General features: G+C 46.5%; 1 protein-coding gene across 1 annotated transcript in view; it reads left to right on the forward strand.

Moving 5' to 3' along the window:
- The first annotated feature begins 300 nt into the window (after window positions 1–300).
- The window catches only part of cep170aa (centrosomal protein 170Aa), a 72,681-nt gene continuing 57,911 nt past the window's right edge, over window positions 301–15,070 (forward strand). Inside the window, exon 1 of the mRNA XM_084141633.1 lies at window positions 301–395. The gene's annotated coding sequence lies outside the window, so the exon portion shown is untranslated. The remainder of the gene's footprint in view (window positions 396–15,070) is intronic.

Genomic DNA, 15,070 nt, shown 5'->3' on the forward strand with positions numbered 1-15,070 from the left:
TGGTATGATCGCGAGATCAGCCTTCCTAATCACATAAAATTGCTTTTATTCGGCCAAAACAATGCAAACTAATGCATATTAATCGAATTTATTTGCATAATGTCACAACATTTTTCAACATCTTTGGTTTTAAATGTAGCATTTATTGTATCCCAAATGCCCATTCGACCGGAAAATTGCCAATCAATCTGGAAAAACACGCCCAAAGGGTCGAGCTGGAACTGCAGACGCTGTCGTGGAGGATGTAGGCAACGCTCCGCTATTTGTAGTGGAATAGCGTTATTGCTGCGCAACTGAGAGAAGACTAACGCACATAAGGACAGGGCTGGGCACCGACATCAGTGTACAGTTCCATTGGATATAGCAAGCCTTCATAACAGCCAGCCGAATAGAGGGTAAGTGAGAAATGCATGATAATAAAACGTTTTCCACAGCTGTGTGATTGTCTTGGGGAGAATGTTTTATTGTAAACAAATCATCCAAGTAAACCAACTGTACAAATGAATACATAAATGCAGTTGTTGGAATTCCCTCTCCCCCTTTTCTGTTTTTACTTTCTGTCAATCTAACTGGAAGATCTGGAACGACAACGTTTTAATTCCAGGGCATATTTGTAAATGATTGAAGAATAGATGAAAGGCCTACATTTTCAATCTCATAATTCACAATGGGCCTATGCAGAATGATTACGGTAGCCTATAAAGGCTGACGTCTTATTGGTTAACGATATGTAGAGCGAGAGAGAGAGCAGTAAGACTGGCTTGGCTAGTGGCAGTTTATTGTCATGCTGCATGCATGACCACTTCTCCAGCCTTTGTGGGCTTGCTACATCGTTGCAAATATCCCTTGCCATGTAATCGGCTACTGTGAATCCGATAAGCAATAAAGATAACGATGTACTGTAGCTACAGGAGCGTTTGATTATCTGCTACACTTTCTTTAGTTGATACAATTTTGATAGTCTAATGCTCGCCTTTAGCTTTAGCAAACCAGGCTATGCTCAGGCTAGGCAGCGCTGGACCGGTCAGGATGTCCAGTTCCCAGTTAATCAGTGGAGGTTACGGGCTTTCATTCTATTGGTTTGTCTATTTGTAATGTTTAGAGAGTTTTTATGCGAAAAGGTCTATGACTGTCGTTTTGGTTTAGCTGTTTTTTCTTTCCCGAAGATGGACCCCTTTCCCGAAGATGGACACTGTAGTGTGGGGGCTTTGTTGTGAAGCCAGACAGCTGGCCTGGTTTGCATCCGCTCTCTTTGTGTATTGTGTAGTTTTTTTCACAACACAAGACTTTAACTTAAAAAAGTGCTGCCAGTGCATCTGAATAATTTGATATGTTTGGTTTAATTGGGAATGAAGAGTCCTCTCCATAGGGAGGTCATTAATGCTCGAACCACTCAAGATGTCACCTAATGTCACCCATTAATTAATTAGAGCAGTGTTGATTAGAGCTCTCTTTTTTTATCAGAAAAGCTCGAGATTCTGCTTTTTCCATATGCTCATGAACAATTATAAACTAATGTGAATCAGGCATACGGTGGTCAGTGCAATCATAAGTCTTTATAAAAAATGTATAGTCAGGCAAATTTGCTTATAATAGCTGGAACATTAAACATATTTATTAAAGCTATTCAGAAATTCTGGTACTGCTCCTGCATTAAACAGCCATTTGTCTGTGTGAAAACAGACTGGTATTATTTGAGCGCGAGACAGTGTACTATGTTGACCGTTTTCTTTTGGATAGTTGTCTCCTCCTCCTGCAGGAATTCAAGTGTTGGACCTGTGCCACTGATAATCATAGCCAGCACTCTTCCAACTGTAACCGCTGGCTGTAGGCAGCTGCTTATTGGGAACTATGTCACAGTCATTGGATGACTGGCTAGGCAGCACACAGAACTAGCCTACGCCTAAGTACTGACACATTTTATGATGCTGTAGTTAGAATACTTAAAATATAGTTCTGCATCAATTATACAGTATACTGCACATTATTATCAAGGTCATCATGTCACTCATGAAGCTTTTTTTTTGTCTAGTCTCAATGACCTGGTAACAACAAGGTTTATGGAGGCAGGGTGTTTCCTTGAATAATGACTTTTTTTTCTGTTTGAGGACTTTGTTGTCCTGCCCTGCCATTGTATCTCAACAGCAACGGGGAAGATTGGGAAATTAGTTCACTTTATTATGGCATTTTGTATATTGTTCATCATGAGACCCTGCCTCCTTCACTCTACCACAGAGACTGCCATGACGCCAGTTCCCTTTTCAGTGTTGTTATAATAGTGTTATTATACACACATACTAAGAATAGAACTGAAGCTTCTACAATGTCTGTTTTACTAGAGGTTTATGGGTAATTGGCCTGAAAGAATAATGGCCTCTTTTGTTTTCAAGGAGAGGGATAATTTTTGTCATACCATACATACAGTGAGGGAAAAAAATATTTGATCCCCTGCTGATTTTGTACGTTTTCCCACTGACAAAGACATGATCAGTCTATAATTTTAATGGTAGGTTTATTTGAACAGTGAGAGACAGAATAACAACAAAAAAATCCAGAAAAACACATGTCAAAAATGTTATAAATTGATTTGCATTTTAATGAGGGAAATAAGTATTTGACCCCTCTGCAAAACATGACTTTGGTGGCAAAACCCTTGTTGGCAATCACAGAAGTCAGACGTTTCTTGTAGATGGCCACCAGGTTTGCACACATCTCAGGAGGGATTTTGTCCCACTCCTCTTTGCAGATCTTCTCCAAGTCATTAAGGTTTCGAGGCTGACGTTTGGCAACTCGAACCTTCAGCTCCCTCCACATATTTTCTATGGGATTAAGGTCTGGAGACTGGCTAGGCCACTCCAGGACCTTAATGTGCTTCTTCTTGAGCCACTCCTTTGTTGCCTTGGCCGTGTGTTTTGGGTCATTGTCATGCTGGAATACCCATCCACGACCCATTCCTTCCCTCAGCCATGGCTGAGGGAAGGAGGTTCTCACCCAAGATGGGTGGGGATGGTGTTCTTGGGGTCATAGGCAGCATTCCTCCTCCTCCAAACACGGTGAGTTGAGTTGATGCCAAAGAGCTCCATTTTGGTCTCATCTGGCAACTCCACAAGGTGAGCTCTTGCATGGAGCCCCAGGCTGAGGGAGATTGACAGTTCTTTTGTGTTTTTTCCATTTGCGAATAATCACACCAACTGTCGTCACCTTCTCACCAAGCTGCTTGGCGATGGTCTTGTAGCCCATTCCAGCCTTGTGTAGGTCTACAATCTTGTCCCTGACATCCTTGGAGAGCTCTTTGGTCTTGGCCATGGTGGAGAGTTTGGAATCTGATTGATTGATTGCTTCTGTGGACAGGTGTCTTTTATACAGGTAACAAGCTGAGATTAGGAGCACTCCCTTTAAGAGTGTGCTCCTAATCTCAGCTCGTTACCTGTATAAAAGACACCTGGGAGCCAGAAATCTTTTTGATTGAGAGGGGGTCAAATACTTATTTCCCTCATTAAAATGCAAATCAATTTATAACATGCGTTTTTCTGGATTTTTGTTGTTGTTATTCTGTCTCTCACTGTTCAAATAAACCTATCATTAAAATTATAGACTGATCATTTCTTTGTCGGTGGGCAAACGTACAAAATCAGCAGGGGATCAAATACTTTTTCCCTCACTGTAGTTAGGCTACTTTTCATCTATTTCATCAGCCTGTCCCATGTTATAAAACAACATTGGTGCGTCCACTTTTTCAACATGTAGAATAAGTGTCTCAAACAACATTTCATCTACTTCACATCTGTTTTGGGGTGTAACCAGTAGTTTATATTTGGTTATATTTGTTCCACTGACTCCTATTATCTTTGCCAGTATGGATTATATTTTTCCAAGTGCCAGTCTCTGCTTCTGTGTAAGAGACATGGCTATTTTTATCGTCCTGTGAAAATAGGAAGGTTATCTCTGGACAATATTAGAGGTGGTGTCACAGTAAACTTGGCATGGCTGCTCCTGAGTGGCGCAGTGGTCTAAGGCACTGCTTTGCAGTGCTAACTGTGCCACTAGAGATCCTGGTTCGAATCCAGGCTCTGTTGCAGCCGGCCGTGACCTGGAGACTCATGAGTGGTGCACAATTGGCCCAGGGTAGGGGAGGGAATGGCCGGCAGGGATGTAGCTCAGTTGATAGAGCATGGCGTTTGCAACGCCAGGGTTGTGGGTTTGATTCCCACGGGGGGCCAGTATAAAAAAAATATATGTATTCACTAACTGTAAGTCGCTCTGGATAAGAGCATCTGCTAAATGACTAAAATGTAAATGTCACTATTAAGGCCAGAGCCGAGCAAGGCAGAGCTAATGTTTCAGCATCACAGGCTATGGTCAGTGGATTTACTAAACCAAACATTTGCTTTACTTGATCTATAATCTGTATGTTTTAAAAGTACACTTTTCCTCTTATGCATTATGCTTTTCTAAAATAAAACATACATGTATTTCTGTGTCTGGAGAAATGTTGCCTCCTTTCCCTGCTACTGCCCTGCATGGAAAAAATCCTAACTGGTGCATGACTCACCAATGAATTCAGTGTCCCGTGTCATCTACATATTGATAAAATACATTCTTGATGTCCAAATTGAGCCTTGTCTGGCACCAACCAGTAGGGTCACCATTAGTGCAGGTTCCCCATATCCCTAGAGAATATTATGGTTAAATCCAGCATGACATTGTTGCATGTGTGCTACATCACCAGTGACAAAACATGTATTTTTACTGCTCTAATTACGTTGGTAACCAGTTTATAATAGCAATAAGGCACCTTGGGGGTTTGTGGTATATGGCCAATATACCACGGCTAAGGGCTGTATCCAGGCACTCCGCGTTGCGTTGTGCGTAAGAACAGCCCTTACCCGTGGTATATTGGCCATATACCACATCCCCTCGTGCCTTATTGCTTAAATATATAGCTTGAGGCCATATGTTATGTTAAACAGTTGAATTAGGAATTTCTATGAAAATCTATCAATGACATTGTAAAAGGACAATGGGCATTCTATTGTTTGATGTTGAATGGATGCAAATGGATTCCCAAAAGGGTTTCCCTTGAACATACGTTTTCATTGCTATTTTTTATGTAAACAATGAAGCCATGCTGCACCTAAAACATGTACTGTAAGACATTTTAGTATCAATAGTACTACTGGCATCAACTACAGTCTATACAGTGAAGCCCATCTGAGTAAAAACCATACATCCGGCATAGGGCGGCAAGTAACCAAGCGGTTGAGAGCATTGGGCCAGTAACCGAAAGGTCACTGGTTTGAATCCCTGAGCAGACTAGATGAAAAATCTGTCGATGTGCCCTTGAGCAAGACAATTAACACTAGTTGCTCTGGATAAACGTGTCTGCTAAATGTAAATGTATTTACATATGTAGGTCCTATGGATCCTTATGTGCATTACTTCTTAAATAAGGCTTTACATACTGATCACAATCAGGCACGATGTGGGACTATTGCAGGGTTTTGTTTTTCTCACCAACTGCTCATGTGGTAAATGTGCTGTCTATGTGCTGTCTAGGTTTCCAGACCATATGGTATTTTTGCAGCACCTCCAATTTTGCTTTTCCACAATAATGTTTGCAGATTGTCCCCCGTTGCATGATTTTGTCTTTCATGTTTTGTGCTATGATGCATTGTTTTGTGTACTTTTTACCCCTTTTTCTTCCCAATTGGTAGTTACAGTCTTGTCCCATCGCTGCAACTCCCGTACGAACTCGGGAGAGGCGAAGGTTGAGAGCCATGGGTCCTCCGAAACACGACCCTGCCAAGCCGCACTGCTTCTTCACATACTGCTCGCTTAATCAGGAAGCCAGCCGCACCAATGTGTCAGAGGAAACACAGTACAACTGGCGACCGAAGTCAGTGTCCATTTTTCCGGCCCGCCACAAAGAGTCGCTAGAATGTGATGGGACAAGGACATCCCAGCCGGCCAAACCCTCCCCTAACCCGGACGACGCTGGGCCAATTGTGCGCTGCCTCATGGGTCTCCCGGTCGCGGCCGGCTGCGACACAGCCTGGGATTGAACCCGGGTCTGTAGTGACACCTCTAGCACTGCGATGCAGTGCCTTAGACCGCTGCATGACTCGGTCTATGATGCATTTTTAACAAACCAATTTTACCAAAGCCTCAGAGCTAACTTGCCCCAATTGTGCCAAATTAAGGAAAGACATTCATCATTTACAACAAAATACAGTATGCTGATATTTTTTGTTGTATACTTTCTCCTATCAATACTGATTATTGGATATGTGCAGCCAAGGTAATAGAACAATGTCTGAATGGCAAATGCAATTGTCCCCTTGAATGATCTTGGTCTGTCAGACTGACAAGGGCAATCCTTCACCCAGAATGGCCTCATGTTCACATTAGGAATAGGAACTGCTAGTAAGAGCTAACTATTGAGTCGTTACAACAACCATGACCTAGTTCACCCTGTGGTTGATTAAAATAGAGAGCAGTAGTTAAATCACTATTTTAGATTAGGTTAAGGGTGTATCTTTTAAGCCCTAACTGGATCTGATGTAGCCCAGTAATAAAGAGACAGTGTCTTCCAACCTCCAATTACAATAAATGTTTTGTAGGGCTATGGGCTCTTTGAGTTTATTTAGTCAAACGGAGTTTGTCTGTAGAGCTTGTTTTTCATAGCCATTCTCCCTATACGTTTTTCTTTCCCCATAGCACCCAGCAATATGGTTCACTAACAGAGGGAGACTGTTAGCTATTGTTCAACTTTGCAGTCAGCCTATCCCAGCCTATCCCAAGGGCTCTTAAATTAAACAAATATAGATGAGATAGCTAGACGTATCTCACCTAGACAACCATCTCACTTAGACAACCATCTCAGTGCTGAGTCCTTGAAGATAATTATTTTGATCTGTCACAAAAAAATAATTATCATGTTATTACAGATCCATAGACCAACTGCTATCATATAAGGATATGCAGATTACTAAATTATGTCAATACAAATACTAGCCTATTCTGGTACAAACGTCAAAGTGAATTGCCTTCATACAGATTGACAGTCAGCATGAAACTGCAACACTCCCCTGGGAATAAGCCATAGTACCCTCAATGTATGCCCAGCAGTTAGGTTTGAAGTTTTCCTATTGCATAGTCAAATTACCCTCCAAACGACCAGATAGTGTCTGCAATAGCTGTTAGAATTGTAATCAGGTCTAATACTAGCAAGGGATATTGTCTGAGGCCATGACGCCCTCAAGCCTTCCCTGACACAAGCCTATTTCTGGAGGAATGGATACACAAGATCAATCGATTGTGTGGTTATATAAACTTTTGCCTTCTAGTGATGAGTAATTACTCCCATACCAAAGAAACGTAAGATATTTATTTGGGAGCACTATACTGCCTAGCTGTAAGTCATTTAAAGAAAGGATCCTTGTGTCTGATCTCTACTTTTGTGAAGGATTATATGTATACCTCTATGTCTGCTGGGCCTGGTGTGGCGGGTGATTTGGACCGAGTCAGGCGCAGGAGGGTAAATCACAGAATAAATGGTTTATTTGATAAGACAGCGGTATGCAGCAATGCGTAAAACACTCCAGTGCGGTATTACGGCGCACTGGAGACAACAAGGCACATGGGTGAATATCCGGGCGATACAAAATACAATATAGCTCCACCGAGCTATAGTAACCTCCACAATAAACAATCACACACAAAGACAAGGGGGCAGAGGGAATACTGATACAGGGACTGATGAGGGGATATGAACCAGGTGTGTGTAATAAACAAGACAAAACAAATGGAATGATGAGATGAGGAGCGGCAGTGGCTAGAAGGCCGGTGACGACGACGCCGAAGCCTGCCCGAACAAGGAGAGGAGGCAGCTTCGGAGGAAGTCGTGACAGTACCCCCCCCCCCCCCCCCCCCTTGACGCGCAGCTCCAGCAGCGTGCCGACACCGGCCTCGGGGACGGCCAGGAGGACGCGGAGCAGGGCGAGCCGGATGGCGACGGTGGAAATCCCGCAACAGGGACGGATCAAGGACATCCCTCACTGTGACCCAGCACCGCTCCTCCGGACCGTACCCCTCCCACTCCACGAGGTACTGAAGGCCCCCCATCCGACGCCTCGAATTCAGGATGGAACGGACGGAGTACGCTGGGGCCCCCTCGATGTCCAGAGGAGGCAGAGGGACCTCCCGCACCTCAGACAACTGCAGCGGACCAGCCACCACCGGCCTGAGGATAGACACGTGAAACGAGGGGTTAATACGGTAATCAGGAGGGAGCAGTAAACTATACGTAACCTTGTTTACTCTCCTCAGGACTCAGGAATCTGAACAGCCCCACAAACCGCGGGCTCATTTTCCGGCAGGGCAGGTGGAGGATCAGATTCCGGGTCGAGAGCCAGACCCGATCACCCGGTACAAAGACCGGGGCCTCACTGCGGTGGCGTTCAGCGTTGGCCTTCTGGCTGGAGGTGGATGTGGGCAGCGTTCCACGTCTCCTCCGCGCACAGAAACCAGTCATCCACCGCAGGAGCTTCGGTCTGGCTCTGATGCCACGGTGCCAGGACCGGCTGATAACCTAAAACACATTGAAATGGAGATAGGTAAGTAGAGGAGTGGCGGAGAGAGTTCTGGGCATATTCGGCCCATGGCAAGAACACCGACCACTCCCCCGGCCGGTCCTGGCAGTAGGAGCGCAGGAGCCTACCCACATCCTGATTGACCCGTTCCACCTGCCCATTAGACTTGGGGTGAAACCCAGAGGTCAGGCTGACCGAGACCCCGAGACGTTCCATGAACGCCTTCCAGACCCTGGATGTAAACTGGGAACCCCGGTCAGACACTATGTCCTCTGGCACCCCGTAGTGCCGGAAGACGTGAGTAAACAGGCGAGGGTTCAGCCTCCTCGCTGCCCGGATGTACTCCAGGTTCCGGTGGTCAGTCCAGACGAGGAAAGGGTGTTTCGCCCCCTCGAGCCAGTGCCTCCACACAGTCAGGGCTCTGACAACAGCCAACAGCTCCCGATCACCAACGTCATAGTTCTGCTCCGCCGGGCTGAGCTTCTTAGAGAAGAAGGCACAGGGGCAGAGCTTGGGTGGCATGCCCGAGCGTTGGGATAGGACAGCAACTATCCCTACCTCGGACCTGGACACCTCCACTATGAACGGTAATGATGGATCGGGATGGGCCAGTACTGGGGCTGAGGTGAACAGAGCCCTCAGGTTACTGAAAGCCCTGTCAGCCTCAGCAGACCAGCAGAGCCGGGAAAGCCCACCCTTCAACAGAGAGGTGATGGGAGCTGCGACCTTGCCAAAGCCCCGAATAAACCTCTGATAGTAATTGGCAAACCCAATAAAGCGCTGCACCTCCTTTCCCGTGGTTGGAGTCGGCCAATTACGCACGGCTGAAATGTGGTCTCCCTCCATCTCCACACCTTGAGGTGGTGATGTGGTATCCGAGGAAGGAGACAGACTGTTGGATGAACAGACACTTTTCTGCCTTGGCATACAGGTCATGCTCCAACAGTCGGCCCAGCACTCTGCGAACCAGGGACACATGCTCAGTGCGCGTAGCGGAATAGACCAGAATCTCATCGATGTAGACCACCACACCACGACCAAGCATGTTCCAAAACACCTCGTTCACAAAGGACTGGAAGACTGATGGAGCATTCATCAACCCTTTCGGCATCACCAGGTATTCGTAATGCCCTGTGGTTGTGCTGAATGCTCTCTTCCACTCGTCCCCTTCCCGGACACGCACCAGGTTGTACACACTCCGGAGATCTAATTTCGTGAAGAAGCGCGCCCCATGCATTGATTCGATAACAGAGGAGATGAGGGGTAGAGGGTTACTATAGCGAATGGTAGTTTGATTAAGTGCCCGGTAATCAATGCAAGGGCGCAGACCTCTGTCTTTCTTCTTCACAAAAAAAAACTAGAGGAGGCGGGCGAAGTGGAGGGACGTATGAACCCCTGGCGCAGGGACTCAGAGACGTTTGTCTCCATAGCCTCCCTTTCAGCCTGTGACAGGGGATAGACATGACTCCTGGGAGGCACAGCGTCTAACCAGAGGTTTATCGCGCAATCCCCCGCCCGATGGGGTGGTAATTTGGTCGCCTGCGTTTTGGAAAAAGCGTGCGCCAAGTCAAGGTATTCGGGGGGGAATGCGCACAGTGGAGGTAGTGTCTGGACTTTCCACCGTGGTTGCACCAACGGAAACAGCTAGACACCTACCCTGACACTCTCGTGACCACCCCGTGAGAACACTCTGTGGCCATGAAAAGGTGGGGTCGTGTAGTGCGAGGCAGGGAAGACCCAACACAACAGGGAAATCAGGGGACTCAATAATAAAAAAGGTGATTTGCTCCCTATGGGTCTCCTGCATAATCATTGTGACTGGTGCTGTAACCTCCCTAACATAACCTGACACTAATGGTCGACTGTCAAGTGCTTTGATGGGCAATGGAATGGGTAGGGTAACCAATGTGATACATAGACTATTAGCTAAAGACCTGTCCATGAAGTTCCCAGCTGCGCCTGAATCTACCAGTGCCCTACACTGGGGAACTACCGTGTAATCAGGGAAGGTGACGTGTATGGTGAAGTGCGCAGCAGAGGGCTCTGAACAAGTGTGGGTTTGCGCTACCTGGGGTGACGCGAGAGTGCCCTGCCTGCCACCTCCAGACCCAGAAGAACTCTGACGACAGCGTGCAGCAGAGTGTCCTCTCTTGCCCGGATCGCTGCACCACCCAGCTCCATCGGTACGTAATCCGGGTTGAAGGGGGGTGAAATGGGCAGGCCCCTTCCAGGAAGTCCTCTTGAAGCCAGCAGGTTGTCCAACCGGATGGTCATGTCCACCAGCTGGTTGAAAGTCAACGTGTTATCCCGGCAGGCTAGCTCCCTTCGGACGTCCTCTCGCAAGCTGCACCGGAAGCAGTCGATGAGGGCCCACTCGTTCCACCTGGACCCAGCCGCTAGAGTTCTAAACTCCAGGGCAAAGTCCTGCGCGGTCCTCGTCCCCTGCCTCAGATGGACTAGCTGCTCGCCAGCCTCTCTTCCTTCAGGAGGGTGATCGAAGACTGCCCGGAAGAGGCGAGCGAACTCCCCATAGTTGTCCAACGTGTCTCCTCCTTCACTCCAGACTGCGTTGGCCCACTCAAGGGCTTTCCCCGAGAGGCAGGAGACGAGGGCGGACACCTTCTCCCACTCCGATGGAGCCGGGCTGATGGTAGAAAAATAGAGGTCCAGCTGCAGGAGGAATCCCTGGCAGCGGGCAGCTATCCCGTCATACTCCCTCGGTCGGGGTAGGTGAATCCCTCTGGGTGCTGGGGTGTGGGTGGCTGGATCCAGTCGCTCAGCTGGTCCCGAAGGGTTGGGTCCTGTCTTCTCCAGGTGTTGGATGACCTGGAGAACACGATCCATCGCTTCGCCCAAGCTGGCTAGCATGTTGGAATGCTCCTCGACCCGCTCCACGACTCCAGGCATATTCCCATCTCCTGGTGACTCCATGCTGTTGGGTATGTGATTCTGTGGCGGTTGATTTGGATGGAGTTAGGCACAGGAGGGTAAATCACAGAATAAATGGTTTATTCGGTAAGACAGCGGTACGCAGCAATGCGTAAAACACTCCAGTGCGGTATTACGGCGCACTGGAGACAACAAGGCACATGGGTGAATATCCGGGCGATACAAAATACAATATAGCTCCACCGAGCTATAGTAACCTCCACAATAAACAATCACACACAAAGACAAGGGGGCAGAGGGAATACTGATACAGGGACTGATGAGGGGATATGAACCAGGTGTGTGTAATAAACAAGACAAAACAAATGGAATGATGAGATGAGGAGCGGCAGTGGCTAGAAGGCCGGTGACGACGAACGCCGAAGCCTGCCCGAACAAGGAGAGGAGGCAGCTTCGGAGGAAGTCGTGACAACTGGTCTGGTCTGTCTGGCTGTAAATAATAGTGCAGTCATCTGGGACCAGAATACTGCTCTGACTTATCCTGGGTGATACAGCCCTTTTTGTTGTTTATTGCCCTTGGCTATTGCCTTGCCTCCCTATGCTTTCTGACTGTCTGGATGCAGCCATGTATCAAAGTAATGGGCTCTCATTAGCTTTGGGCCATTGCCTGCTGAAGCAAAGAAGAAGATCAGACAAGTGTACTGTAGTATGCCATTTACTTCATCAGGTTTTACAGCAAACAATCTAGTTCATTTTAGTGCAAGTTGACAGTAAGCCACATTTTACATCGCAGCCCAACCCTTTGCTGAAACACTTGCCTCAGCATCTTGGAAATAATGTGGGAGTGCTTGCACAGATTGCCTACATGTAGTTGCGTTTGTGCAGCTGTGTGTTTGGTTACAGTTTTGGTTGCAGCTGGCAGTGATAGGTGGGCTGAATCAGTAGCTCTGGCCTATGTTGGGATAAGGAGGCAGAGGGACAGGCACTTATACAGCTGTTGCATCATCTGGTCATGGCGCTATGTGGATGATCCATGGTCAGAGGAGGGAAACACATTAGAGACACCCGGAAAAGAACGCCCCGTTCATCTCTGTCACTTCCTTTCAGAGGGAGCCTGGGATCTGATTGGCTTAGAGAGGAGGGAAGGATTTTGAATGGCTGGAATGAGAGCACCATATTACTCATACTATTCGGTATGTTGTATTTAGACAAAGTAATGCTAAAGCTTAGAAGAGATTAGCCAAAGAGCTGATTATGCTAGATTCGCTTTTGCTTTCTCTAATTATTTTTCTCCTTTAACAGCTAATCATACACATTGTGAAATCTCATGAGAGTAACTAATGGAAAAGAAGCTACTGTTACTGTATGAGAATCTCTTTAAAACACAAATACTTTTTTTTAAATCACACACACATTGTAACATTCTAACTTCCTGTCCAAGTGAATTCAAAGATGAGCGCGGGCCATCCTCAGGAAGCATTGAGCTAACTTCCTGCTTCGCATGCCTTCACCTCCTCACAAAGCATGCACAGTCAGCTCAGAACAATCCAGCTCTTTGACCTAGTGGGGGCAGGGAAAGGGGTCTCTGCCCAGCCAAAACCATGACGTCAACCCTTAACCCACAACAAGGATGTTACAAGATGATAACAGGGAAGAGTTTAGGATTTTGCAATAACTCATCTGTTTTGAAATGGCATGAAATTGTTTAACAATCCACAGTCCTCACAGGACATTACAAACAAGACAAACATATTCTACAGTATCAGTGCCATAAGTCCTGCACTGTAGAGGAGTACTCTGCCAGAGATCCACCTGGCTTGCAGGCCTGCCTCAACCTTTGAAACATTCTCCCCACAGATCCAACCACTTGAAGCCAATAGCAAATTAACATTGGCATGCATGCGGTGGGTTGTGGGTTGTAGGTTAGTTGTTTAACAGGGATTGAGTCTGGTCAGAGCTGCTTGTGTGCTGCAGGAGAGATACAGACAGACAGACCTAACCCAGTATATTCCCCAGCTGTGAAGACTGTTTTATGTGGGATTAATTTAAGGCTTTTTCTTTACACTGGTTGGCCTGTACTGAGACTCCTGGCTGTGCTGTGCCACGTTACATTCTCCATATCCCTGGATTCTGCGGTGGTTTCTCCTGGACTAATGACGCCACTGTGGTTAGGCCTGTGATTCCTGGGCTCCAAAGGGGAGAAACACCACACACTATTATCACGTTATCCTGCTACAGTCATTCTATACATGTAGAGAAAATGTTCTTCCTTCATTTTAATCTTCATTTTACCAAATAACTTGACATTGAAACATACTGTAACAAGGATATGCCTTTTATATGGTTTCAAGTTTTATTTGTCATATGTACGGGATACGTATGGTATACATCGTCCAACGAAATGCTTACTTGGGCTGTTATGCAATAGATTTCGGGGGAAATTACAGAAATTCATAATAAAGTTGTGAAATGGGAGACCACTGGCAAGCAGATGCATGCACACATATTTTCTACTTGATCCAAAGCAATGTGAATGCCTTTTATTACAGAACAAAATGTTGAAAGGCAGGTAATATTACAATAAAAAACCTTCTTGTGCAGAATGTGCACCCAATAAGCACGTTTCTATGCCATCGGTAAAGTAGTTCAAAACCCATCCCAGATAAAACCTAGAACACTACTTCATCCTGTCCGTTCTGTGGATGAGTATTCGGAAAACAACCAGTGTGTCCAGGGGTTTGTCTGTGAAACACACCACCAAATACCGATACAATTTGAGAGTTCATGGAGAGGCATCAAATACAATAGTGTCTGTGAGAGGCAGTGGAGGGAAGGAGAATAGTTTACAGCAGGGTTCCCCAACTGGCGACCCGCGGGAGATTTGATTTGGCCCCCCAAGTTTTCTTTTTACATTTTTATTGTTGGACATAAGACTGTATAAACACCAGCAAATAAGGTCCAAGTGATTTTAATTTTGGAAATATGTTCCAAAGTATTCCGACTCATAATATAAACGGTACACCCATCTAGTACCGGGTCGGACCCCCCTTTGCCTCCAGAACAGCCTGAATTATTTGGGGCATAGAAACATTGCTCAATTGGTATCAAGGGACCTTACCTGTGGCAGGAAAACATTCCCCACTCCATTACACCACCGCCACCAGCCTGTACCGTTGACACCAGGCAGGATGGGGCCATGGACTCATGCTGCTTACGCCAAATCCTGACTCTGTCATCAGCATGATGCAACAGGAACCCGGATTCATCGGACGAGGCAATGTTTTTCCACTCCTCAATTGTCCAGTGCTGGTGACCGCCTGCCCACTGGAGCTGCTTCTGCTTGTTTTTATCTGATAGGAGTTGAACACGGTGTGGTCGTCTGTTGCAATAATAGCCCATCCGTGACAAGGACCGTCGAGTTGTGCGTTCCGAGATGCCGTTCTGCACACCACTCTTGTACTGCGCCATGATTTGCCTGTTTGTGGCCCACCTGTTAGCTTGCATGATTCTTGCTATTCTCCTTTTACCTCTCATCAACGTGCTGTTTTTCGGCCACAGGACTGCCACTGACTGGATGTTTTTTGTTTGTT

The sequence above is a fragment of the Coregonus lavaretus genome (assembly GCF_964263955.1).
Source record: "Coregonus lavaretus genome assembly, chromosome: 25".
Classification (NCBI taxonomy): domain Eukaryota; kingdom Metazoa; phylum Chordata; class Actinopteri; order Salmoniformes; family Salmonidae; genus Coregonus; species Coregonus lavaretus.